The following is a 25,342-nucleotide window of genomic DNA, read 5'->3' as shown; positions in this document are numbered from 1 at the left end:
TTGGAAAATTCAAAATGGCGGCCGACTCTCTCTTAAACACGGTAAGTTCGGGAAAAGGTGTTATAAATAATAAACTAGACAAAATCCTGTTAGAAATTCGCTCAATATATATTACCGTGACATATGTTGACATATATTCGGTGTTTTTTTTTTAATAGTATTTTGTCTAGTTTATTATTTATAACACCTTTTCCCGAACTTACCGCGTTTAAGAGAGAGTCGGCCGCCATTTTGAATTTTCCAATACATCGGTAAACACTGTATGTTTTTCGAGCTGAATAAACATGTTACATTGAATAAAAACACAAAAAATATATCCAGTTTGGTAGGAAAGTAACTTATCTTGCCTTTGATAACATTTATTAGTTATATATTTGTTTTTTTGACAACTTTTTCGAATCTATGTGTACAGTAATACAACCCTAAAATTTATTATTTTCTTTTTAAAACCAAATCTCCCTCAGTAATTTCTTTAATTTTCTATTTTTTAGCGATTATCAAGACTCTTAAGATGTGATATACCGGACATTATTTCTCGTTCTCACGTAACACTCGACATGTTTTTTTGTTTGTTTTCTGTGTTTTTTTTTTCTTTACCGAATAAACGATTCCAAATAAATTAAACAACACACAACATAGTCGGCGAAGTAGAAAACTCGATTTTACCCTTTTATAACAACAGTAAATAAGTAAATTCTTTTTATATTAGTATAAAAAATATGCGGTCTCGTTTATGAACATAATAAACGCTTTAAAATAAGTGAAACCACTAAGAACTTAGCCAGTTAGGTATAAAACGGACACTTAGAAAATCGATTTTATTTAAAAAAAAAAAAAAAAAAAAAACATTAAACAAGTAAAATATTTTTTTTTAAATATTATTGGGGGGGTGCTATAATCTATTTAAAAAAAAACAATATCTCCTTCAAGAACGATCATAAAATGTGTTTTCAATCGATATTTATTCAATAAGGGACCAGTTTTCCTACCTAGCGAAAGGGGACGAGTTTTCCGGAGACGAGTTTTCCCGGGACGAGTTTTCCGGGCACCGCTGATGCTGTACACACATAGATTCGAAAAAGTTGTCAAAAAACAAATATATAACAAATAAATGGTATCAAAGGCAAGATAAATTACTTTTCTACCAAACTAGATATAATTTTCGTGTTTTTATTCAATTTAACATGTTTATTCAGCTCAAAAAGCATACAGTGTTTACCGATGTATTGGAAAATTCAAAATGGCGGCCGACTCTCTCTTTAACACGGTAAGTTCGGGAAAAGGTATTATAAATAATAAACTAGACAAAATACTATTAAAAGACCACCGAATATATGTCAACTTATGTCACGGTAACATATATTGAGCGAATTTCTAACAGTATTTTGTCTAGTTTATTATTTATAACATCTTTTCCCGAACTTACCGTGTTAAAGAGAGAGTCGGCCGCCATTTTAAATTTTCCAATACATCAGTAAACACTGTATGCTTTTCGAGCTCAATAAACATGTTAAATTGAATAAAAACACGAAAATTATATCTAGTTTGGTAGAAAAGTAATCTATATTGCCTTTGATAACATTTATTTGTTATATATTTGTTTTTTGACAACTTTTTCGAATCTGTGTACAGTAATAAAAACCCATAAATTCTTTTTATATTAATATAAAAAAGCGGTCTCGTTTATGAACATACTAACCGCTTTAAAATAAGTGAAACCACTAATAACTTAACCAGTTAGGTAGAAAGCGAACACTTAGAAAATCGATTTTATTAAAAAAAAAAAAAAACATTAAACAAGTAAAAAAAAATTTTTTTTTAATATTATGAGGATTATAGTCTATTTTAAAAAACAATATCTCCTTCAAGAACGATCATAAAATGTGTTTTCAATCGACATTTATTAAATAAAGGACCAGTTTTCCTACCTAGCGAAAGGGGACCAGTTTTCCAGAGACGAGTTTTCCCGGGACGAATTTTCCTAAATTCCTTTTTTTATGCGGGTCAGAGAAGAATAGATTTGTTTATGGCGCGCGCTCGCGCGTAAAAATGGCCGCCAAAGAATACAATTCATAATACAACTTTTTATTTTTCGCTAACTACTTATTTATGCAAAATTTCAATGCGATTTTCGTATTCAGCATCGTCGAAAACCGTTAAAAGTCGTAATTTAAAAGAAAATTGTTGAGGTGGACCTAATCTGAAAATTTACCCAATATCTCATTCAAGAACGTTAATTAAATGTGTTTTCAGTCGATATTTATTTAATAAGGGACCAGTTTTCCTACCAAGCAAAAAAGGGGGAGTTTTCCGGGTACGAGTTTTCCGGGCTCTCTCTCTCTCTATATATATATATATATGTATGGTGTCGTTTTCCGTATCTTGACTCCGTTCCGTTCTATAATCAACCACCGTATACCGTTTTTTCACATTTGATTATAAACCCTGAAAACTTTTTCACTGAAAATATTTCTCTAAATCCGGCTCATCCCCAAAATACTTCTTTCCTTACAAAACACCCTAAAATAAAACCCCCAAACCGACGTGAACGTAACGTCTCCATAAAACTGGTGATAACCTCCAAGCTCTCTGCTTCATTACAGCTGTTCTTAGCTGTATAAGAAAGTAATAGAAAAAAAAATGACACAAACATTTGGGAGTTAACGAGTTCAATACAGACAATTTTAATAAAATATAATAAAATAAAATGTTCATTTTTTTTTTTCGGCGAGGGTCTTTCTAAAAATGTGCCTTTGGGTTTTTATTTGGTCTTTTTTAGCCTTTTTTTCTGGAAAATTTAGCTTCAAACCTCTGCAAAATGGCCAAATAATGAAAGAATAACTGGCCAAAAAACCCGCCATCCAACGCTAGACTCTGCGTTTGCGTCATTTCAAATTTAATCTGAACACCTATGAAATTTTCATTTTTCTTATAATTTTTTTATATCATTATTATTAGGAAGTTGCGTAGTAAATTCTGGTATGATGTTTTAGAGAGTAAATCTTCGAAATTTGTACTTTTTCTTTCTTTCAATGTTTGTAAAGTTTAGGCAATTCGAATCACGACCTGAAGACTCTAAGAGAAGGAAAGGTAGGCGGCGCGAAAGGTGAGAAGGAGGGCAGAAGGAGGAGGAGTGTCATTCGTCGTTTTCATGTTTCAAGTCGCGACTTTCGCGCGTCTTTAGTCCACAAATGGAGTTTTCTTCACCTCAACAGTTTGAAAATGTTTCCTCTTTTTAACGCTTTTCTGAATTGTAAGTGTTGACGTTTAAAATCTTTTTCATTCGATTCAGTCATTTTTTAAATTTACAAAGTAAGTAAAATTTATTTCTTTTAAACTTGCGTTCAATTAATGTTTAGCGATTCTCGCCGGAGAAAGTGTAGTTGTTTCTTGGTAGTACCCTCCACCTTTCAGTGAAAGCGAAATCTTTCTACACTGAGGAAATGCAGAGTTCCTTTTTGGGGGGAGCTGTATTTTGTCCCAAAATTAAAAACTGACCGTGGGGTTTGTATTACTGTACGCATAGATTCGAAAAAGTTGTCAAAAAACAAATATATAACAAATAAATGTTATCAAAGGCCAAGATAAGTTACTTTTCTACCTAACTGGATAATTTTTCGTGTTTTTATTTAATGTAACATGTTTATTCAGCTCGAAAAACCTACTGTGTTTACCGATGTATGGGAAAATTCAAAATGGCGCCCGCGCCCAACTCTCATTAACACGGTAAGTTTAGGAAAAGGTGCTTTAAATATAAAACTAGACAAAATACTGTTAGAAACTCGCGCAATATATGTTACTGTGACATAGGTTGACATATATTCGGTGGATTTTTAATAGTATTTTGTTTAGTTTATTATTTATAACACCTTTTCCCGAACTTACCGTGTTAAAAAGAGAGTCGGCCGCCATCTTGAATTTTCCAATACATCGGTAAACACTATGTTTTGAGGGCTGAATAAACATGTTACATTGAATAAAAACACGAAAAATATATCCAGTTTGGTAGAAAAGTAACTTATCTTGCCTTTGATAAACATCTATTCGTTATATATTTGTTTTTTGACAACTTTTTCGAATCTGTGTACAGTAACACAAACCCTGGTGTTCTAATTGGTAAATGTCGGTGTGTTAGTAACACACCGACATTTACCAATGTGTTACTTACGGAAAAACGGTTAACTAAACTGCAGAAGCACCTATTAAGCCACATAAGTTCTATAATTGAATCCCCCTCCCGCAAAAAAAGTATGGAAAACATGAAGATGTTTGGTGCTTATGTTTTTGTAAACCGCATTAACCTTTTTTGTACCAATGTTCCTTAAATGGAACATAGTTTTCAACATACTATAGAAATTGTACTTTTGCTTTAAATTCAATTTTTATAAGTTATTTCTATTAAAGTAGCTTCATTTTACTCCAGATTCATGAAAACTTTTATAAATTATTCTTATAGTTATATTTAAAGCAAAATTACAATTTCTATAGTATGTTGAAAACTATGTTCCATGTTCCATTTAAGGAACATTGGTACAAAAAAGGTTAAAAACTACGTGAGACAAAAAAAAAGGTCCCCCAATTTGTACTTTTCTTTACCTGTAAGTCATTAAAAAAATCCAACAGACTGACAGTCCGTAATTTTTTGATTGGTAATGGTACGCCATGTGAGAAGGCAGTTTGCTAGGTGAAACAAACCGTCGTTCATGCTGCAGCGAGCGCGCGTAGTGTAAACGGAAGCTGCAAAATGGTGGAAAGTACTTTGTGGGTTCAGGGGTAAATACCATGCAAACGGTAAATTTGCCCCAAGTTTCACTATCAGATTCGTTGTCAGCGACCTTTAAAAAAAAACAAAGGTACTGGTCGCGGTAAGAGTTCCCTGCCGAACACCATCAAAAAACAATGACTTCTCCCCGCGCAGGCGCAAAGGACATGTTTTAGTTGCCATGGTACCTATTTACTATGGCTCCCCACGGGACAGAGTTAGACACCAGGGTCGTTTTTTAACGTGGAGAAAAGGTACAAAAATAAAAATTGTCTCAGTCGTGAAGGATTTCTCCTCCACCGAAAGAGAACAAGAAATGGAAATGCAGCATCCGAAGAACAGATACTACACTTTGATCTCGTCCCGAAGGCCAAGTAGTTGCCATAGTAACGAAACTTTTTATCGACATTGTTTTACTGTTTATGAATATTGAAATAAAATACATTACTACACATTTATTAATATCTTTTTTTTTTTTTACTGTTTGTGTCAATTTTATCGACTTTTTAAATAAATGTTATCAAAGGCAAGATAAATTTACTTTTCTACCAAACTGGATATATTTTTCGTGTTTTTATTCAATGTAACATATTTATTCAGCTCGAAACCCATACAGTGTTTACCGATGTATTGGAACATTCAAGATGGCGTCTTATTCTCTCTTTAACACGGTAAGTGTGGGAAAAGATGTTATAAATAAAAAAACAGATAAAATACTGTTAAAAACTCGCTCAATATATGTTACCGTGACATAGGTTGACATATATTCGGCGGGTTTTTAATAGTATTTTGTATAGTTTTTTTATTTATAACACCTTTTTCCATACTTACGGTGTTAAAGAGGGTGTGAGACGCCATCTTGAATTTTCGAATACATCGGTAAAGACTGTTTTTCGAACTGAATAAATATGTTACATTGAATAAAAACACAAAAAATATATCCAGTTTGGCAGAAAAGTAAATTATCTTGCCTTTGATAACATTTATCTGTTATATATTTGTTTTTTGACAACTTTTTCGAATCTATGTGTACAGTAATACAAACCCTAAATGTATTATTCTATCACCATTTTGTGGTACTAGTGCACTTATTGATCCGTGCTGAAATAACGTTATTTAAAAAGCCATTCTTAACACGGGGAGGGTGTTTTGTACCTATTCTCTACTTTAACCTTACAATTTGAATAAAAAACATTAAACTTTAAGCTTAGAAATACGATTTAAAATATAGCGCGGATCATAAGTGCAGTGAGTGCACTAACACCCATTTTCTTATTAATAAATGTTTAGTAATTATTTTTCTTTTAATATTCATAAACAGTAAAAACGTCGTCATTTAAAAAGAAAATAACATTGATTAAACGTAAGTAAATTTATTATTCTATCACCATTTTGTGGTAAGTAAATTTCAAGAACCGCCGACAGATGTCGTTTGTCAGCCAAAGAATCGGACCGATAACTATTGTTGTAATGAAAAAAAAAAAAAAAAAAGTTTCATTCAACACACAAAACTAAAAACACAGATGAAAAAAGTTGGGAAATTCAAGAAGATATTATTAATAAATGTGTAGTAATGTCTTTTATTTCAATATTCAATATAAGAATAATTTCAATATTTCATATATATAATATTTCAATATTCATAAACATTAACGTTGTCATTTAAAAAGAGCAAAAAAAAGTTTTAAAAAGTCGATAAAAGTGATTAAAAGTGAGATTAATAAATGTGTAGTAATGTATTTTATTTCAATATTCATAAACAGTAAAACAATGTCGATAAAAAGTTTTGTTACTATGGCAACTAAAACATGTCCTTTGCGCCTGCGCGGGGAGAAGTCATTGTTTTTTTAGGGTGTTCGGCAGGGAACTCTTACCGCGACCAGTACCAAAAGAAATTAGAGTGGTCGGTGTACTGTTTTAGCGGATCTGGATATTTACCGAATTCACTGGATTATTATTGATTGGACACTAATTAGCCAGATTATGAAAAAAAAAATTTGAAATGGGTACTCACTTTTTAGTTACAACGTTCTGATAAATCAGTCACCCATTTTTTTCTTTTTTTTTTTTTTTTTTCCCCTCCTAAATACGGAAGTGTTTTCGGAAGATATGAAATGGTCCCATGTTGACAAAGCAGGAGGCGGGAGGCGTCGGATATGAAAATTGACAACGGGATGGAAAATTATGAAACATTTCTCCAGCATGTTAGTGAAATTTATAATACTTAATAAAAAAATAAAAAAAAACATGCGACATTAAATAAAAACACCAAAAACGGTACTCCTTGGGCGTTGAGTTCCATGGCGACCAGCTGAAAAAAAAACACGCGTCGCTTTCTTCCTGGAGCATGCGCACGCAACATTTTTATATTTATTGACATTGCCGTGCCGTAGTAACTAAACAATTATTATTAATAATGTCTCACTTTTACAGACATTTGTTTTTAAATTTCTTTTTAAATGACTTTTATCGACTTTTTATTTACTGACGTCGGAGTAACTAAACGATTATTTGTCACATTATTTATTTATTTTGAAAAAAAGTTTTACTCTTTATGAATATTAAAAGAAAAGTTACTAAACCTTTGTTAATAATGTCTCACTTATACAGACATTTGTTTTTAAATTTCTTTTTGAATGACTTTTATCGACTTTTTTTTTTTTTTAATAGCATTTGCGGGTGGGTAAAAAACGAAAAAAAATAAATAAACCATTTACTGATAATTTCTCACTTTTACAAATATTTTTAACAAAAAATGTTATCAAAATCAAGATACCGAGAAATTGTCAGTAAATGGTTTAGTTATTTTTTTTCGTTTTTTACCCATCCGCAAATGCTATTAAAAAAAAAAAAGTCGTCATTTAAAAAGGTACTTGTACAGTTTAGTAAAGACATTAAAAAATGAAAATATTGAAGTTTAAATTGTATGTATCCGTTATGGGACGAAGTTCTCTGAAAAAAAATTTCACTTCATTTCATCAAGTTTTTTTACAGCGAAAAAACAATTTATGATACCGAGCAAAATGTTTGATTTTTAGGAAGAAAAGCTAGTATTAAAGATGGGGAGGAGTGTCAGCGCTTTAACTGGAGTTATCTCCCTTTGTCATTTCTAAAATTCAAACAAACGTTTTTTTTTTAATCCAAGATGGCCACCTTCAACGCGCTCTCATAAAAACGTGTTTTTCCGCTGTAAATTGTATGTATCCGTTATAGAACTTCGTTCTATAACGGATACATACAATTTAAACTTTTTTCGATATTTTCATTTTTTTATGTCTTGACTAAACTGTATTAGCGCCAAAAAGAAAATTGAAAACAAATGTCGGGTTTGTATTACTGTACACATAGATTCGAAAAAGTTGTCAAAAAACAAATATATAACAAATAAATGTTATCAAAGGCAAGATAAGTTACTTTTCTACCAAACTGGATATAATTTTCGTGTTTTTATTCAATTTAACATGGTTATTCAGTTCGAAAAGCATACAGTGTTTACCGATGTATTGGAAAATTTAAAATGGCGCCCGACTCTCTTTAACACGGTAAGTTCGGGAAAAGATGTTATAAATAATAAACTAGACAAAATACTGTTAGAAATTCGCTCAATATGTTACCGTGACGTAAGTTGACATATATTCGGTGGTTTTTTAATAGTATTTTGTCTAGTTTATTATTTATAACACTTTTTCCAAAACTTACCGTGTTAAAGAGAGTCGGTCGCCATTTTGAATTTTCCAATACATCAGTAAACACTATGCTTTTCGAACTGAATAAACATGTTAAATTGAATAAAAACACGAAAATTATATCCAGTTTGGTAGAAAAGTAACTTATCTTGCCTTTGATAACATTTATTTGTTTTATATTTGTTTTTTGATAACTTTTTCGAATCTGTACAGTAATAAAAACCCTAAATGTCTGTAAAAGTGAGACATTAATAAATTTTTAGTAACTTTTTTCTTTTAATATTCATAAAGAGTAAAACTTTTTTTTCAAAATAATGTGACAAATAATCGTTTAATTATTACAACGTCAGTAAATAAAAAAAGTTACGTGCGTTTGCGTCAGGAAGGGAGTGACGCGTATTTTTTTTTTTTTTTGCTGGCCGCCATGGAACTCAACGACCAAGGAGTACCAAAAAATACACACACACACACACACACACACAAACGATAAAGTAAACAAAAAAAAATGTTTTGGTTTTCAAATAGCGCTCGCGTAAACTATTATGAATATGTCATTTCAATTTTCTGTTTAAAAAAAAAAACAATGTTTCATGAAAAACTTTCCCGTTCTCATTAATTAAATCGAAACATTTCCAATTAAACAATTACGGATATTTTCTTTATTTACTTTTAAAGCAACATTGGACTTTTATAGAATAGGAATTTCGAGGGTGGAGTAATTCTTAATATTTATCTTCATTTTGTATTTTTATAGTGAATTTAAGATGTTCCTTACAAAATTGAAATCATGTTTTTTTTTTTTTTTTTAGATAAATACATTTGTGCTAAGGAACATTAAAAATTCATTCTACAGTTTACATATTTTTTTAAGTGTACTGGAGAGCGTTAAAAAACATTTGAAAGTGTTTAAATAATTGTTGATAAATTTGTAAATGAGTACCCTAATCTAAATCCTACTCCTTAAAAATAACATTTTCTTTTTTAGGGGATTACTGGTTGAAAAAAAACTATTCAGAATTTAAAGTTGGGAATTGGTTTTGTATATATAAATATAATGTACATTTATAACCCAATTCAGACCAATCGTCTATCCAAATAGCAATTTAACCCAATTTCTTTTAGCTAAGTGAGATAAATTGTGTATTTTTTGGGGAAGAGGGATTGTAAAAAAACTTTGTAAGCTCTACCACAAACCCTAAGTCTATGTAGCAACAGTTCCTCCAAATCCCTTAATTTTATCATTAAGCTCGAGTTCAGATGCCCCCCCCCCCCCCCCGTTCCAAAAAACGAATGCTTTACATCTAAGAATTAAAATGATTAGATGCCATTCAAATGCAATCTGGTCAAAAAGTGAAAAATGATGTTAGACTCGTGTGTGAAACTGATACCTTAATCTAAATTACTGCTGTTTTTATTTTTTTTCTTTACTCAAGTTTTTCAGAGTGTTAATACTAATGTTGGGATGATTAATTAGAATCGGGAATCAGAAAAATCAGAACTTTTTAGGGTATCAGAATTGGAAAAATTATTTCCGATTCTAAAAAAGGGTTCTATAAAAAGTTTTTCTTGACAATAAAGAAACAAAAATGAATTTATTAGAAGTTTTTTTTTTATTTATTATTATTTATAACATAAGACCAAGGGCCACAAGGTCACAGATTAGGAATTCCATTCGCAAATTTACCATTAGATTTTCAAAGTTTATGGTAAACAAAGTAAACATTCTATTCCCTGATGCACACACAGGTGCAATAATAAGTGAAGAATTGCACAATGTCTTGGATGAGTATAAAATCTTCAATAAAGTTTTCTTAGTCTTGCAGGATTCATGAACAAATATGGTTGCTGGTGTCAGAGAATATGATTTAGAATAACTATCATACATTGTAACTCAGGCTGTGAAAACAACCATTACATACATAACAGAAATAAAGTTTCTCACTTTAATCGCTTTCTATTAGTAATTAGTAAATTAACTGAAATACAGGATCAGCTCCGTTTGAAAAAAAACACTCATTCAAGGTGTGACCACATGGTGGAATTCAACATATATCCTGAAAACAAATTAAGAACAACAAAAAGCTCTTGATGATAATAAAGAGTATACACTACCCTGCTTCGGTTGGAGAAGCACGAACATGTGTAAATGACAACATGTCAACTTTGAAAGCAACTGACAAAAAAATGTCACAAAAATGCTTTCAATCACTCTTTGTATACGAAGACAATAGGAAGTAAAAGTACAATTATTTCTAATTTAATTTTGGCCATCATTTTTAAGGTGTGGAAAGTGAACATTGCATCATTTATAATTGCAAAATTGCACTGATGGACAATTTTTAAAGTATCATCAAATAAAACTGAATTAAATGACAGTAATTTCTTTACATCATGATTATTATGCCTATTTTTTTTAACAATTCCAGCTGCAACTTAATTATAAGTTGATAAAAATGCTGACATATTCCATTTTGGTGGCAAAAATAAAGTAGTAAATGTCATAAACGCATACTAATTTGAAAATCACATGTCATAAAAACTATTAAAAGATACAATATTTCATGTCTAATCAATACTGTAGAAAGCTATTCGTCCAAATGTCAGAACTTTACACTATGTACTTCTTAAATAGTATTCGCAAGAAAATGTAATTTTATGTAGAATTTTTCACTTTGTTTTTCATAGTGATCTAATTAAGTAAACATGTTCAATATCAATTTAATTTTAATAAAAGAGAGAACTGAATGTTATCAGCAATAGTCCTTTATACAATTGTTATTTCTTTGCGATTCTGTTGAATTCTTCACTTGGCACTGATTACATTTGTCCATTTGAGGTAGTTCCTTCAACCCCTTCCCCAGTCAAACACATACAGAGAAAAAAAAAACTCCAGTTGTCCTTCTTCAATGCTTGTGGCACAAATCACTTGTTTTGTATTTATTAAATTGTTAGGTGAAAGTACAGACTAGTTAGAAAAACACCCTCTCCTCCACATAAGAAATGGCTTTCCAAAAACATACTCTGCATAAGTATTATTGGTTTTTTAATTTTTTTTTTTTATTCTTTTAACGTCTTTATTTTATTTTTGTATGGGCTTTGTTCAAGTTAACACTGTGATTGCTTAAAATGATTTATTTCTGGTTGGTGCAGACCGTTCTGCTTTACGTTGAATGCCCAGAAAAAGTCCCTTCTACCAATTTTAAAATAACCAAACGAACTCGGCTGTTGTTTAGAATAACAATATTTTTTCATCTGGTCAACATTAATTAGAAAGGAGTTTTTTCATGGCATATATGAAACAGAATGATTCGAAGAGATTTGTTAATTTTTTTTTATTTCATCCGAGAATTTAGGACACTATAAGATTCCTACCTTAACAATTTACTAACGGGGACTTGTTCAAAAAATTGTCCAGTTGAAGAAATCACGAAGAAGCAAGTCACAGAATTTCAATCCTATCGATAATACCTACAATTTTAGCTTTATTTCTTTCAAAAGCTATCCCATCTAATTCTGGTATTTCTGACTTGAGTGGTAAAACCAACACAAAGTCAAGTATCTGCAGAATGTCTTCTTGGTTCCTCCTCTTCTCTTTTATCTCTCTCCCAACAATCGAACACAGCATATAATAACAAAACTCTAAAGCACGTCTGACAGCACTGACTTCTGCCAACAGTCTGCCCCTCCTCTTAACAACACAGGCTTTTTATATCGCAAAATCGTTCACCTCTATTTGCATATTCTTCTAACTCACGTGATCACTACTCTATAAATAAGAGTCTTGACCATTTCTTTTCTTTCTTTTTATTTATTTTTGGTGACCGACCCGCACGTGGTCTATCCAGGTAAGTCACGCATTTCTCCACACTCCCCCCTGATCTCATGATCACAAACAGGACATGCGGGCAATCGTCGTTGGCGGGTACTCCTTCGAAGAAGCACTTCCTCATTGCTGTTTTCTTCATTACCACCATCATTACTACCAGTCTGTTCCATTATCCCGTCTCGTGGTTCCATAGGCGGTGTCTCACAATCAGGGCAGGGGGGCAGTATCCGTCTTTGTCGGGTACTTCTCCGAAGAATCGGAGGCGTCATCTCCTCGGTATGCTCCATCATCCCTTCTCGCTGGGTTTCGCAATCACGGGGGGTGGGCAGTATTCGTCTCTGTCGAGTATTTCGATGAGGCATTACTTCCTTGTGTCCATCGCTCTCCTCACTATTGTCATCAGTATGTCCCATCATTCCCTCATCTGGTTCTGTTGGTGGTGTTTCTATGCTCACCTGAAGGGGCAGTAAGTGATCAGGATCATCTCTGAACGGTGTGTGATCCTCCTCATCGTCCTCAGAATAAGAAGAGGTATAACAAGGGCGGATATCTTTTACGTGACGTGGTATGCCACCAATCAACATGGTCTGAGGACTTATGATTTCATCTATTTTTCCCTGGAAAAATTTCGTAGTGCACCCAGCATTTGGGGGTTTTATCCAAACAAGGTCTCCCACCTGATATGGTGTATTGACAACACTCACCACTGATGGTATGGCATCAACTCCTTTCACACGCTGTTCATATTGGTAAATCCCATTGGCTGGTGCAGTTGCTGGTGTTGCATTGTCCTTGGGTGTTATATTATACCAGTACACAGCTTCTGGAATAGAGCACTGCGTCCTGGCTGCAATTCTTTTGATGGTGCGGTGACACCGTTCTGCTATACCATTACCCTCGGGATAATATGCACACCGATAATGCATTTTAATCCCCCATTCGTGCACGAATTTCTGAAATTCTTGACATCGAAATGTGGCGGCATTATCAGTCAGAATTTCAATCGGGGCACCACGTTCAAAAAAGACGGCTCTCAACTGTTGTATAATGCTGGCTGCATCCTGTCGTGTCAACAGGCGCCATATTGTGAAACGCGTCGGGCCACAATCCGTCATGGTCAAAAAATGTTTGCCCCCATAATGTGTTATGTCCATCCCTACTCGCTGCCAGTTGCCCTCCACCTCGAGCTTCCCTTTTTGCCATTGGGATGGTGCCGGATCAATTCTCTGACACTCTTCACACGAACGTATGGCTGCTTTCACTGATGCTTTTGTAGTTGCAGGGCATACTCTTCGGACAAAATATGCAGTCCTCTGAATTCCAGGATGTCCAATCTGCTGGTGTATCATACGGATCTGGTCAGGTGTTAATTGATCCGTTACAGTCGCGCATGTTTGTTGTTGAAGATCGGATCCCTGCCTCATTGCATCGATCCACCTCTTTGGTACTCGAGTCAAGCTATCAGCCAAATTCTGCATCGACGAGACTAACGTAATGTCTACCTGCAAGCTGTATTCGTCAACTAGACGCTTAATTATTGCTAGTCTCCTTCGTACTAGCATTTCACTTGCAGCTCTAGTCTTAACTCGAGCCTTTCCAGTCAAGGTGTCGGTTGACCAATGGTAAACACACAATGAGTCAGTGTGGAGATGCACAACATTAGTCTGCCATTGCAATGCGAGATTAAGACCTTTTAACGTGGCATCAAGTTCTGCCAAATTTATATGTTGGGCATCATTTTTCGGACGAAGCCAGCATGCATCTTCCACAACAACACCTAGTTGCTCCAACACGACACCTGTAGCCAACGAACTTGCGTCAACCCATGCATTTAGTTCGTTTCCAGACACTTGCCACTCACCCCGGGCAGGGTCATTCCTATGCACTCTGGACAACATTTCAGCCATCATTTGTTGGAGAGAATCATCATCCGCAACATCGTCCCATCCTTTTGTTACTGTAGTCACTCGTCTTTTCACCACTCCTGTTGCCGATCGGAGCCATCCACAGACAGGTAGATGTCCTACCAATTTACCACAGATAGAAAACACAGTACGTCTTGTTAATACATTGGGTAACTTTGGAAGTGGGCTCCCTCGTTTCCATCGCAACGTATTGCCCTCCTCCCAGACCTCGAGGCCTAGCACGGGCACTCCATCCTTTAGGCGCTTAGGGTCTTTGCTTATTAACCCAAACGCTTTCAGTTTTATTCGAACTGCATCCGCAGACATTATGTCCTCATTAACATAGATGTCATCTATGTAGGCTGAAGCAGCTTTTGCTGTGGTCTCATCCTGCATCAAAACAGTTTTAATAATGGTTGTCATAATCAAGGGTGCTACGTTTAGGCCAAAACCCAAACGTGTCAACCAATATAGTTTTCCTTTGAGTAGTACTGTCTGAAACGGCCATAATGACTCATGGACACGTATCTGCAGGTAGGCCCTCTTTAGATCCAGAAGTGCTACATTGCTCCCTTTTTGACGCCACTCTCTCAGTTTAGCAGCGCACACATCTGCGTTTCCGGTAAACGCATCAACATGCCGATTCAACTCTCGGTAATCCATTACGGGACGAATTTTTTTCTTTGGTAGGTTGTTCAACAGCCATGAGCGGAATTAATCCCTTGGGTGGTCCCAGACGTTCCTGTGGGTATGGTATTAACCAACCGTTGTCAATCCACATCTGAAGTTCTTCTTCATATGCGGCCCTATTCTTGGTAGAAACTGCATACTCTGGAATCGTGTTGCACAGCCGATCTGGTTCCTGGCCCATGGCCCATTTCCACTTTGCAGTCCACACCCTTTCGTTGTCATCAAATGTAGCACAGAAGTCCTTTTCTTCAATCGACATGGCTGCACAGACGTCTTTCCCTTCTCCAAGCCTGATACCTCTAGCTGCTGTGATTGTAACGCCTCCTAGTGCTTGTATTGCATCAATTCCAAGCAACATGTCGTAGCCAAGGGGTTTCTCCTGCATCACCAGAACGTCAACTTTAGCTGTGTCACCCTTCTCAGTGCAGATTGTGACTGTCCCTTCACCACAACATACCCGTGATAAGCCATTGATGGTCATAACGCCAACTGGGTTCCTCCGCCACACCGGACAGCAATGGGCACTAACTATAGACCGGGAACACCCCGTGTCTATAAGTGCTGAACACTGCACATCATCAAGTTTAACGCTAATGACAGGCAATCCTGTGTTTATTGGTTGGCAGGGGGCAAGGGTAGTGATAGTACCTTGCCCCCAACTTCGTTTCCCGAACAGTTGCGAGATATGTGCCCAAACTTATTGCAGCGATAGCATTGCACTGGTCTCTTTGATTGTGGATATACACCTCTCCTATCACTCCGGCACTCTTTAGCAAAATGATTGGCCTCCCCACATTTATAGCACACTGGGGTGGCATGCTTATTACTATCTGGAAGAGAGTCCACATTGCCTCCATGTCGAAAACGAGCTGCTGCTGCAATTGGTTCCTGTTCCTTACAGATGTTTCGAGCTCGGGCCAATAACTCATCAGTTGACAATTCATCGATTCTTGATGATGCCCGCAACAGTTTACTGACCTCCTCGGGTAGGCCTACCAAAAAAGCACAGCTTAATATTTTATCGTTGACCCCACCAAACGGTACAGATAATTTTCGCAGGTCGGCTAGGTACACGTCGACTGTTTCCTTGGGTTGAAGTGTCCGGCTCGTGAACTGTTGCCACGCAACAAATGGATCTGTACCAAACGCTGTATACAGGCTCTGCTTGATTTCATCCCAGTCTGGTTCATCCCCGAGTTGTTGGTAGACTGCATAGGCCCCTCCGGTTAGCCTCAAAGGGATAACTGTGGCTGGTTCTTTAATTTTGCACAGTTTACAGATTTTCTCTGCCTTTTCAATCCATTCAACGACAGCCGGTCCAGTGGTAGATCCGTCGAACTCGGGTATTAAGCGAATGTCGAATCTGTCCATTGTTAGTAACCGCACACCAAGCGCCGAAATAGCTTAAAACCAACATAAAGTCAAGTATCTGCAGAATGTCTTCTTGGTTCCTCCTCTTCTCTTTTATCTCTCTCCCAACAATCGAACACAGCATATAATAACAAAACTCTAAAGCACGTCTGACAGCACTGACTTCTGCCAACAGTCTGCCCCTCCTCTTAACAACACAGGCTTTTTATATCGCAAAATCGTTCACCTCTATTTGCATATTCTTCTAACTCACGTGATCACTACTCTATAAATAAGAGTCTTGACCATTTCTTTTCTTTCTTTTTATTTATTTTTGGTGACCGACCCGCACGTGGTCTATCCAGGTAAGTCACGCATTTCTCCACAAGTGGAATCCTTACAACTGTTAAACAATTCAATGAATCAATAGAAACAAGATTTTCATCTTATCTAAATTATAAAAACTTGTCTACTTTTCTTGATCCAAGATTCAAATTTAAATTTCAAAAGAATGACATGGAAAACAATATTAAGAATTGGATTCTACATCTTCTACTGATGATAATGAAGCAGAATCGGCAGGATACACTTCAAGTTCTGTTGAGGGTCAAGAAGATCAAAGTGAAACTGTATCTCTTTCAAACCTGTTTGATGAATTAGCTTCGAATAAGTCTACAGTAACAAATCAAAACTTAGAGCAGGTAGAAGCTGAGTTAAACCTGGAGACTACAACGGAAATACAAGAATCACGATTTAAACTTAAACAGAAGTAAATCCCTTATTGTTAAGTGCACAAAAGAACTTGACCATTATGTAGCTTTACAAATTCTCGCAAGAGTTGATGATCCATTTCATTGGTGGAAGAAGGAGACCTTACCACTGTTGAGTAAACTGGCCTCAAAATATTTAAGCGGATCACCTTCATCTGTGGAGAGTGAGAGATTCTTTAGTACAGGTGGTAATGTGTATGAACTGATGAGGAACAGGCTGTGTCCTGAGAACAGAGAAACTCTAATATTTCGACATTACAACTTAAAAGTGTTCAACTTTAAATACTCTGAGAGGAGGCAGGCAGCAAGAATAGAAGAGGAAATAGAGCAGCAGCAGGTGCAGAACATCAGCTTATACTTATTCACTTAAATAATTACAATTTATACTTTGTAGTTGGTTTGTAATTTCTTTTTTATCTAATTGTTTAATTATATTCATTTAAGAATTGGAAATTTGTGTTTTGTAATTTTAGTTAATAAAGGCTAAAAGCCATAATAGTCGCCAGACACTCGAGTTAAATAAGCAGTTACTATGTACATGTATCAATGCTATCTGATGAGTTTCTTGGCAGTGATGAAATGATTTAAGTTTAATAGTAAAGAGAAAAGTAATTAATCAGTCAATTAATCGGTACAACCCTAGTTACCAACTAAACTTAAGGGTAGAAGTAGGAAAGTGGCAGATTTATGACAACAATGACGTATATTATGCTAAAGTTGAATCAGGAACATGACAGATTTAAAACAAACAAAATTGCTTACATATTCTTGACCGTCTGGTCTAAACGTGGGATCACTTTACATATTTTTATGCGAAACTGATGTTTTATTTGTTTTACCACTAAGTTTTTCAGGTGCTTGATTGCTTAAAAATTGGGAATCACATTTTTGTTTTTTGTTTTTGGTGAATTAACATCGGGCGCAGAGATGTAATAATACCTTATTATAATTGCAAAGAAATTGGGGGTGGAAAACCCTCAAAAAACAACAAGTGCCAACACTTTCATAAGAATGTAGTGTTTACAAAAATGTTTAAAAATGAAATAAAAACGGTTTTATCCTGAAAAACAAATACTGATATTAATTTATTGGTAATTATAAAGAAATTTAATATAAAACTATTTCTTTAATTGAGTCCGAGATCAGTTTCACACAAATTTAATGTAAAATGAACTTCTATTTCTGAGATATCCTATCTTTTTTTTTCTATGAGAGTTAAATTCTGTGTATTTTGGAGGGTGTCTATTTAAAAAAAATTATGCATGGTTTTACGACCTTGTCAGACTTAGCAGTAAAAAAAATTAGTGAACATTCCTAAAATGTTTCAATGCATGGGAATGATGATTTGATGTTAAATTTATATACGAAACCGATCTCCGACTCGAAATTCTAAGTTAATTTTGGAAATTTTACAGTATAGACAACAAAACGAAATAGTGGTAATAAACAAATATGTAACCAACATGTTACCAAAGGCAAGATAAGTTACTCTTCTGCCTATCTAGAAAAATTTTGTGTGGTTTGACATATTTTAAAGCGTCTATTGAATTTGTATTTCTAAGAACGACAAGATGGCTGACATCGGACATTTAACTGGAAAGTCTCAATAATCGCTTAAATCATGAAAAATAAACTAAATACTGATTCACCCAATAAATGTTATGGTGACACTTATTGGGTGGATTTCTACCAGTATTTTGTTTATTTTTCTAGTTTTGAGCCATTACTAACACGGCAAAGACGACATGTTCCTGTCGGCCATGTTGTTAGTAGTAGCGTGACTTATTTCGTCTTTGATAACATTTTTTGTTTATTTACCATTTTTTCATTTTGTTGTATATACAGCAAATGATATTTTTTCTTTCTACAAATGTTTTCAGTGTTTTTACATGTAATCACTTATGAATTAGAATTTTTTTTTTTTTTTTTTTTTTTTTTGGCAGTGGATGCGTATTTAGTTTAAGGTGCCCATCTACACATTTGCCATTATTGTTAATAGTAGTATTACTATTATCTTGGTTTATCAAATCAATCTATTAGCTGACCAAATCTAATAAAAACTAAACATTCTTTGATAAAGGAAAGACACATTAGTTTTAACTCCCCCCCCTTTACATATTAAGAATGGTTTTCTGAAGAGTACTATTATTTAGAAAATCTTTCTTAACATGGAAGAGGGCGTTGTTACACCATTTTTGTATTTTGCATATCAATCGACTTTTTTCAATTGTTTATTGAAAAAAAATTTAAATGGGACTTTTACACTAACAAAATTAATACAAATCTTGTTTCAAAAGAAAAATAAATCTTTAGCTGTCTCACGATTTTCAATAAATTGTGAGGAAAATATTTGAAAAAAAAATAGAATATGTGCATTTTGTACATTTACAAAAATATATGGATTTATTTAACAACTTATCGATTAAATCGTAATATAGGAACCACTACAGGATGCATAATGATTAAAGTTTGTAAGGAGATTGTTTATCTTCCAAACTGTCATGACCGATTCTTTTCACCTTCAGTGAAAGGAAAAACTCGGTATTTTTATTTTAGGCTTTGCCCAACACAACTACACACGTGTCTAGGTGAGTAATGAGTTCAGAACAGCACTTAAATATTTAAACTAGATAATATATAAGTATAAAGTACTTTATTAAAACAAAGCAACTTTACTTTGCAAATCACAATCGTTGCTCATTCTCTATCCCTATTTTTCTTTTATCACTCACTAGTTCCCACTTCCTCTTTGAGAGTGATCTGCTTGTTCTATTATACTATAAGTTCCTGAATTTCAAATAATTACAACTTTTTATATCACTCTATGGATTTGCGTAGCGAAAAAAAAAAATTAAGTACAGAGTCCTGGAGGGGGACTAAATAAACTACATTTAGCCATGTATTTTTAATGTTTGATTTGACTATTAAGTGAAGGGTTTAATTCTCTTTTTCATAAGCGATATATACATTTGTTGCCTACATAACCCCCAAAGCTAAGCAATGATGAGGCTGGCCAGTACCAGACGGGTGACCATTTTGGGAATCCTAGGCGTCGTATGTGTTGAAAACAACTCCTGCATCGAATATCACGGTTGTATAAAAAAAAATTGCAGTTTTAGCAAAATGTTCAGTTATCGATTTTTTTTCTTTTTAAACTTTAGCAAAAAAATAAAGTTTTTTTTTTTTTAAATCTGAAAGATAATTATGAACATATTCAACTTATTTTACACTTCAAAATACATTCCAAAATTTGGATTTTTAACCTTAAAATCTGATACATGCACAGTTTTTTTTTTTTTTTTTTTGCTTGCTACAATCCTAACCCTCCCCACAATACAATATATATTGCTCAGTTTCGGGTAATTATTTTAAGTATGTTTATACCAACAAATAAAGAAGGGGGGTTATAGGCAAAATCGATTATGAAAAAAAAATACACAATTATAAAGTTCATTCTTCACTTAATTGGTGAAAATGTATTGATTGAATAATTACTTGATTTTTGGTAGATTTTTAAAAAGACTCTGTCAAAAAAATGCTTACTTTATCCTTTTGTTTTAGCCGTGCCTAGATGTACACAAATTAAAATCAAAATGAGATAATGTCTTTGGAAAGTTAGGAACAAAATATATAATTAAGAATTTACTTTGAAATAATTACTCTATATAGATATTCTCAATTATTTGTTAATTTGAAGCAAAAAAAAAAAAAAAATTCAACCTCCTTTGACAATGTCTTTTACATCATATCTTTACAAATTAAGTGCTCCTCCATTTGATAAGATGATAGTTCAAATTGGTTAATATTTGACCTTCAATGAATAATGGAGAAATTGGATGTGTTTAGCTGTTGATATTAAATACTTAGCTAAAAGAAACCTGTAAATGGACATTTTGTTTAATGAAGAGCTGTATCACATATACTGCGCTGTTACTCCCAACAGCTCACGTATATTTAATTATTACGTTCTCTTTAATAGTTATTACCAAATATAAATGTAAAATCATTGGAAAAAATATCTAAAAATTAAAAAAAATAAAAAAAGACAAAACGTTTGAAGTCCAAATTGTTTCAAGAATACTTAGTTGTAACATTTTCACTAAAAATATACAATTATAAAGTCCTACACAATATTGAAGACCAAACTTAAATTAATTCTAAAGTGTTCTTAATCGGAAAAAAAAGCCAAATTTTTTAAAAGGCCAAAAATACAATTTTTGAAAAAAGAAAAAAAAGGCCAAATTCGCCAAATTTGGCTTTAAATCTGGCAACCCCTTTTTCTTACTGGTCAAAGGGAAATAACTCTTGATCCTGAAAATTCTCCGATTGAAATTAACAATAAATTATTGTATTTTGAATTTGATAATTAAATACTAATTTTAAAAATTAATTTATTGAACCGAATGAGTTTGTTTAAAAAAATAAAAATAAAATATTCAAATACCAAAAGCTTATTTATTAACAAAACAAACAACCGAGATGACTCATCTGACGAAACGAAAACAAAAGCGTAACTTAGTTGCCTGGTTTTGTCGTGATTTCTTTTCTCTATCTTATCGCATTTTTTTTTTTTTTTTTTTTTTTAATCGTTATTTTTTGTTTTTCTATTCTATTTATTTTATTATTTTCTATAAAAAATAAAAATGATTTCGGTTTCATATTTGTCTCTTGGGGTACGTTTTTAGGATTACACCGGTTATTTGAAAATACGATCGTGGCATTGTTTAATATTTGTTCTTTTAAAAACGATATAAAAATAAATATTCGATTAAATAAAGCACATTTGTAACCAATTATTATTTTAAGCAAAATATATTTTCTCCTAATACTTTTTATAATTACAAATTAGCACTTGAAAATCGAACTCGATTTAATCGAAAAAAAAAAGTAAACAATAATAATGTATTCCTACGCGCATGTTGGAAATTGGAAGATTCTTTATTTAAATTGCTTTAATGTTAAAATAAAAAATATTAACTCTGCAATTATATTTTAAAACTATTATAATAGTATACAGAAAGAAGTTGGATAATTTTCTGGTAAAATGATTATTTGTAGATTTTTTTATTGTTGTTTTAGTATTTTTTTTCTATGCTCGTTTCTAGTTTTCCGAGCACCTGCTAATTTAAAGAGCGCGTTTTTAATGAACTGCATCGCTTCTCGGCCTTATGGCTAAGATCAAAGTGTAGTATCTGTTCTTATCAGCTTAATATCTGATACGTCCCCGATTTGGGGACTACGATATTAAACTGATTTTTGCAACATGGCGAAGAGTTAGGGGCTTGCTCCACCTTTGCCACGGGTTGACCTGGTATTGCAGTACCTCCAGGATTATCAGCCCAGTTTCCCACCAGGGAAACAAATAATCAAATCTAAAAACAGACTCTCAACTCTTCTTGTCACATGACACACATACTAATAATAGCAAGTTACAGTCATCATTATTGCTGCAATTGTTTTGTTTAATTAGTTGAATATAAATATTTTCTTGAATATTATTATAGGCTATTATATGCCCATGAATAATATCTTTTCTTTTGTATTGTTTCCTTAGGTGTATCCTGCATTCATGTTTATGGATGGTGAATAAAATATGGAGAAATGTTAAAAAAGCAATGTCTTGCTGAAATATGTGCTAAGTGATGATCAGTGTGACATTTTTAAAGGTTCAATCCTCAGTACGAACGATACTGAAATACTGAAGATACAATTGAACATTACCTGAGCATTCTCTGCACAGCATATGGAACCACAAGAAGATGTTGTTAAAGAAAGGGTTCCAATACAGATTCTAGAGTTTGACAAGTTGCATATAAAAAAGATTGTGAAAATAACATCCAAAATGAGAAGAGGCAGAACAGTTGGCAAACAAAAATCTCAAATGGAAGCATGTCTAGCTCAAGCCTGAATACTTGTGCAAGAGGAGGACGACCGTCTCTACTGAATGTCCCCTGTTACCTCGGCTATAAACAGCTGAGGGAAGTGTTTAGCCAGTGGGGAGATGTTGAGTCCAACCTCGTGTTGGGGGATTACAAAATTAACGTGTGCATTGACCGCACCAGGTTCAAAGCTATTCTGGCCCTGCTCAGGTTCAAGCCATGAATGTTGTCCATAATCATCGAGGGCAGGAGGCCCCACTTTTGGCACTGCCAGCAGCTGGGACACATGCTAAAATTTCCCAAACAGAAATCCCTACTGCTACCATTTCATCAGCAAAAAACAATCTTTGGGTGGACCAAAAGTTGCAACTCCTGTTGTCCCTGAGGTGGAAACCGGTTGGAGCATGGTGACCAAAAAGGGCAAAGCCACTAGCCCCATCAAGACAACCTCTAACCAACCTCGGGTCACAGCGGAGCCTCTGTGTCCCGGTAGAACAGCAAAATCATTATCACCAGCAGCGCCACAGGCACCCAAAAGTCCCCGAAAAAAGGAAAAATCAAAGACCACCACTGCAAACACTGTGGCTAAGATCAAAGTGTTATATCTGTTCTTATCAGTTATGAAATGGTCTAGTCTCACCACTTAATTGTGAAGCAGCACTCACACCTGCCTAGCCAAACTTTTGTCTGTCTTTCTCTGCTCTTCTCCTCACGGGGGATCGAGACTGTACTAACCACCCACTTTCTCTCTTCCAGTTTTGTTGTTACTTTTTTCATTCCTACCCCCCTCCGGTAGGAATGGTCTAGTTCTCCCCCCTTAATTGCGGAGCAGCACCCTGTCTGCCGAGCCAAGATTGTCTCTCTCTCCCTGCTCTTTCCCTCATGGGGGATTGAGCTGCAGGGGGAGGGGGGGATCACCCACTCTTTCTCTCTTCCTCTTTTAACACTCCCCCTCTCAACATATCTCCCCTCCTCCCCCTCTTGGTGCCATTTTCTTGGTGTCCATTCGGCCAACACCCCGGACGCTGTCTCCAAGTCGGTCTGTGCAAATCGGTCTGTGCAACATTTAATGCCAAATGAGGAGAGGAGAAAAAGTGGAAAGTGGTCCACAGCCCATGGATCCCCAAACCAAGGAGCAGAAATCTACCCAGGAAAGCAACTCTACAGCAAGGGAAGAGGCGACTGTAAGTGAAGGTGAACCACAGTCCCTCTATCCCCTACACCAATAGCAACAACATCCACCGCCGCTCTCCCAGAAAGGGAGCTTCAAGCAAAGAGCAGGCGACGCCCACAAGCGGAAAAAGTGAACCACAGCCAGTGACACCACAGGGTCATCGTTCCCCAAGAGCCGCTAAGAAGTCTATCTAGGCTCCCCACAAGGGGAGATCACCAGCAAGAAAGGGAGATAGGCCAGCGTTACTGGTGATGGTAACCATAAACCAGTAACAATACAAGTCCCTCAGTCCACATCATCATCATCTGCCAAGAGCACCAACCCAGCTCCCCAAAAGTACGATTCCACCAAAGGGGAGAAAGACTATTTCTCAGGGAGAACCGAGGAACTCATCAACGCTACCACTGAGTCCATTAAGTTTCTCTTTGAGGAACCTGAGAAGGATGTCCAGCAGGCAGCAAGCGCTCCCCAAGAGGACAGTCGTCCTGCTAAAGAGGCAACAAAACTATCCAGAAAGTGCAGGTGAATGTGGGAGCCCAACAGAAGAGATCCAGAGCGGCAGCTGGATCCAACGCAGCAGCACCTGCTACAAGAACCACCGAAAACTCCTCCTCACAAAGGGGAAGCAACAGCAACTCCGCAGTGTCCACCACGGAAGAAAAAAGGAGAAGTCCAGAGAACAGGGAAAGGCAAACCGACAAACAAGGAATGGCCAGCCCTTGCACCCCAGACCCAACAAGCTACTCTCAATCAACCGCAGTCCCAGAAGGACAGCCAAAAAACGGCGACTGCATCTACCAGTCAAGAAGAGGGATCAACTTGGGGTCCGCAATCCAAGTTGACACTGCAACTGAAAGGCAAGCAGAGGGCATTACATCTCAAACTGCTGACATTCAAAAAAGTTAGCAATCGGCAAAATTTCCTTAACGCATTTTTGATGATGACCTTCATGTGAGCAGATCATGACAACCACACCCAGGTCCTTTGGATCATGATCAAGGCGGCCAAAGAAGCCTTTGAGAAGAAGATCGTAGATGATGAGGACTCCTCGTTCAGATCTGACAGCGTGAAAACAGAAGGTAGGGTCTCCATTTATGTTCACCCTTCATTCTACAGGGTATGCAAGGTAACTTTCTCGTTGGACGTGGGAGGCAGGAAGCCCCACTGTTGGCACAAAAAGACAAGCGTCCCTGCTGCCAAACCCACAGAGGAAAAATATACTTCAAATTATAAGACTTTCTTTTTTCAATGAATTGAACTCTTTTTCTCACTCACACACACACACACACACACACTATAAT

General features: G+C 35.1%; 1 long non-coding RNA gene and 1 other non-coding gene across 2 annotated transcripts; both read left to right on the top strand.

Moving 5' to 3' along the window:
• Positions 1–3,116: 3,116 nt before the first annotated feature.
• Positions 3,117–23,424, top strand: LOC145269933 (uncharacterized). Its single transcript, XR_013865291.1, has 2 exons — positions 3,117–3,253; positions 22,543–23,424. It is a non-coding gene; the product is annotated as an uncharacterized LOC145269933 (long non-coding RNA).
• LOC145273804 (U2 spliceosomal RNA) lies at positions 22,141–22,336 on the top strand. Its single transcript, XR_013866526.1, has one exon. It is a non-coding gene; the product is annotated as a U2 spliceosomal RNA (small nuclear RNA).
• Positions 23,425–25,342: the final 1,918 nt, after the last annotated feature.

This window comes from Euprymna scolopes, chromosome 4 (genome assembly GCF_053919585.1).
Source record: "Euprymna scolopes isolate OS-2025 chromosome 4, ASM5391958v1, whole genome shotgun sequence".
Lineage (NCBI taxonomy): Eukaryota > Metazoa > Mollusca > Cephalopoda > Sepiida > Sepiolidae > Euprymna > Euprymna scolopes.
This window is presented reverse-complemented; position numbering and strand designations above follow the sequence as displayed.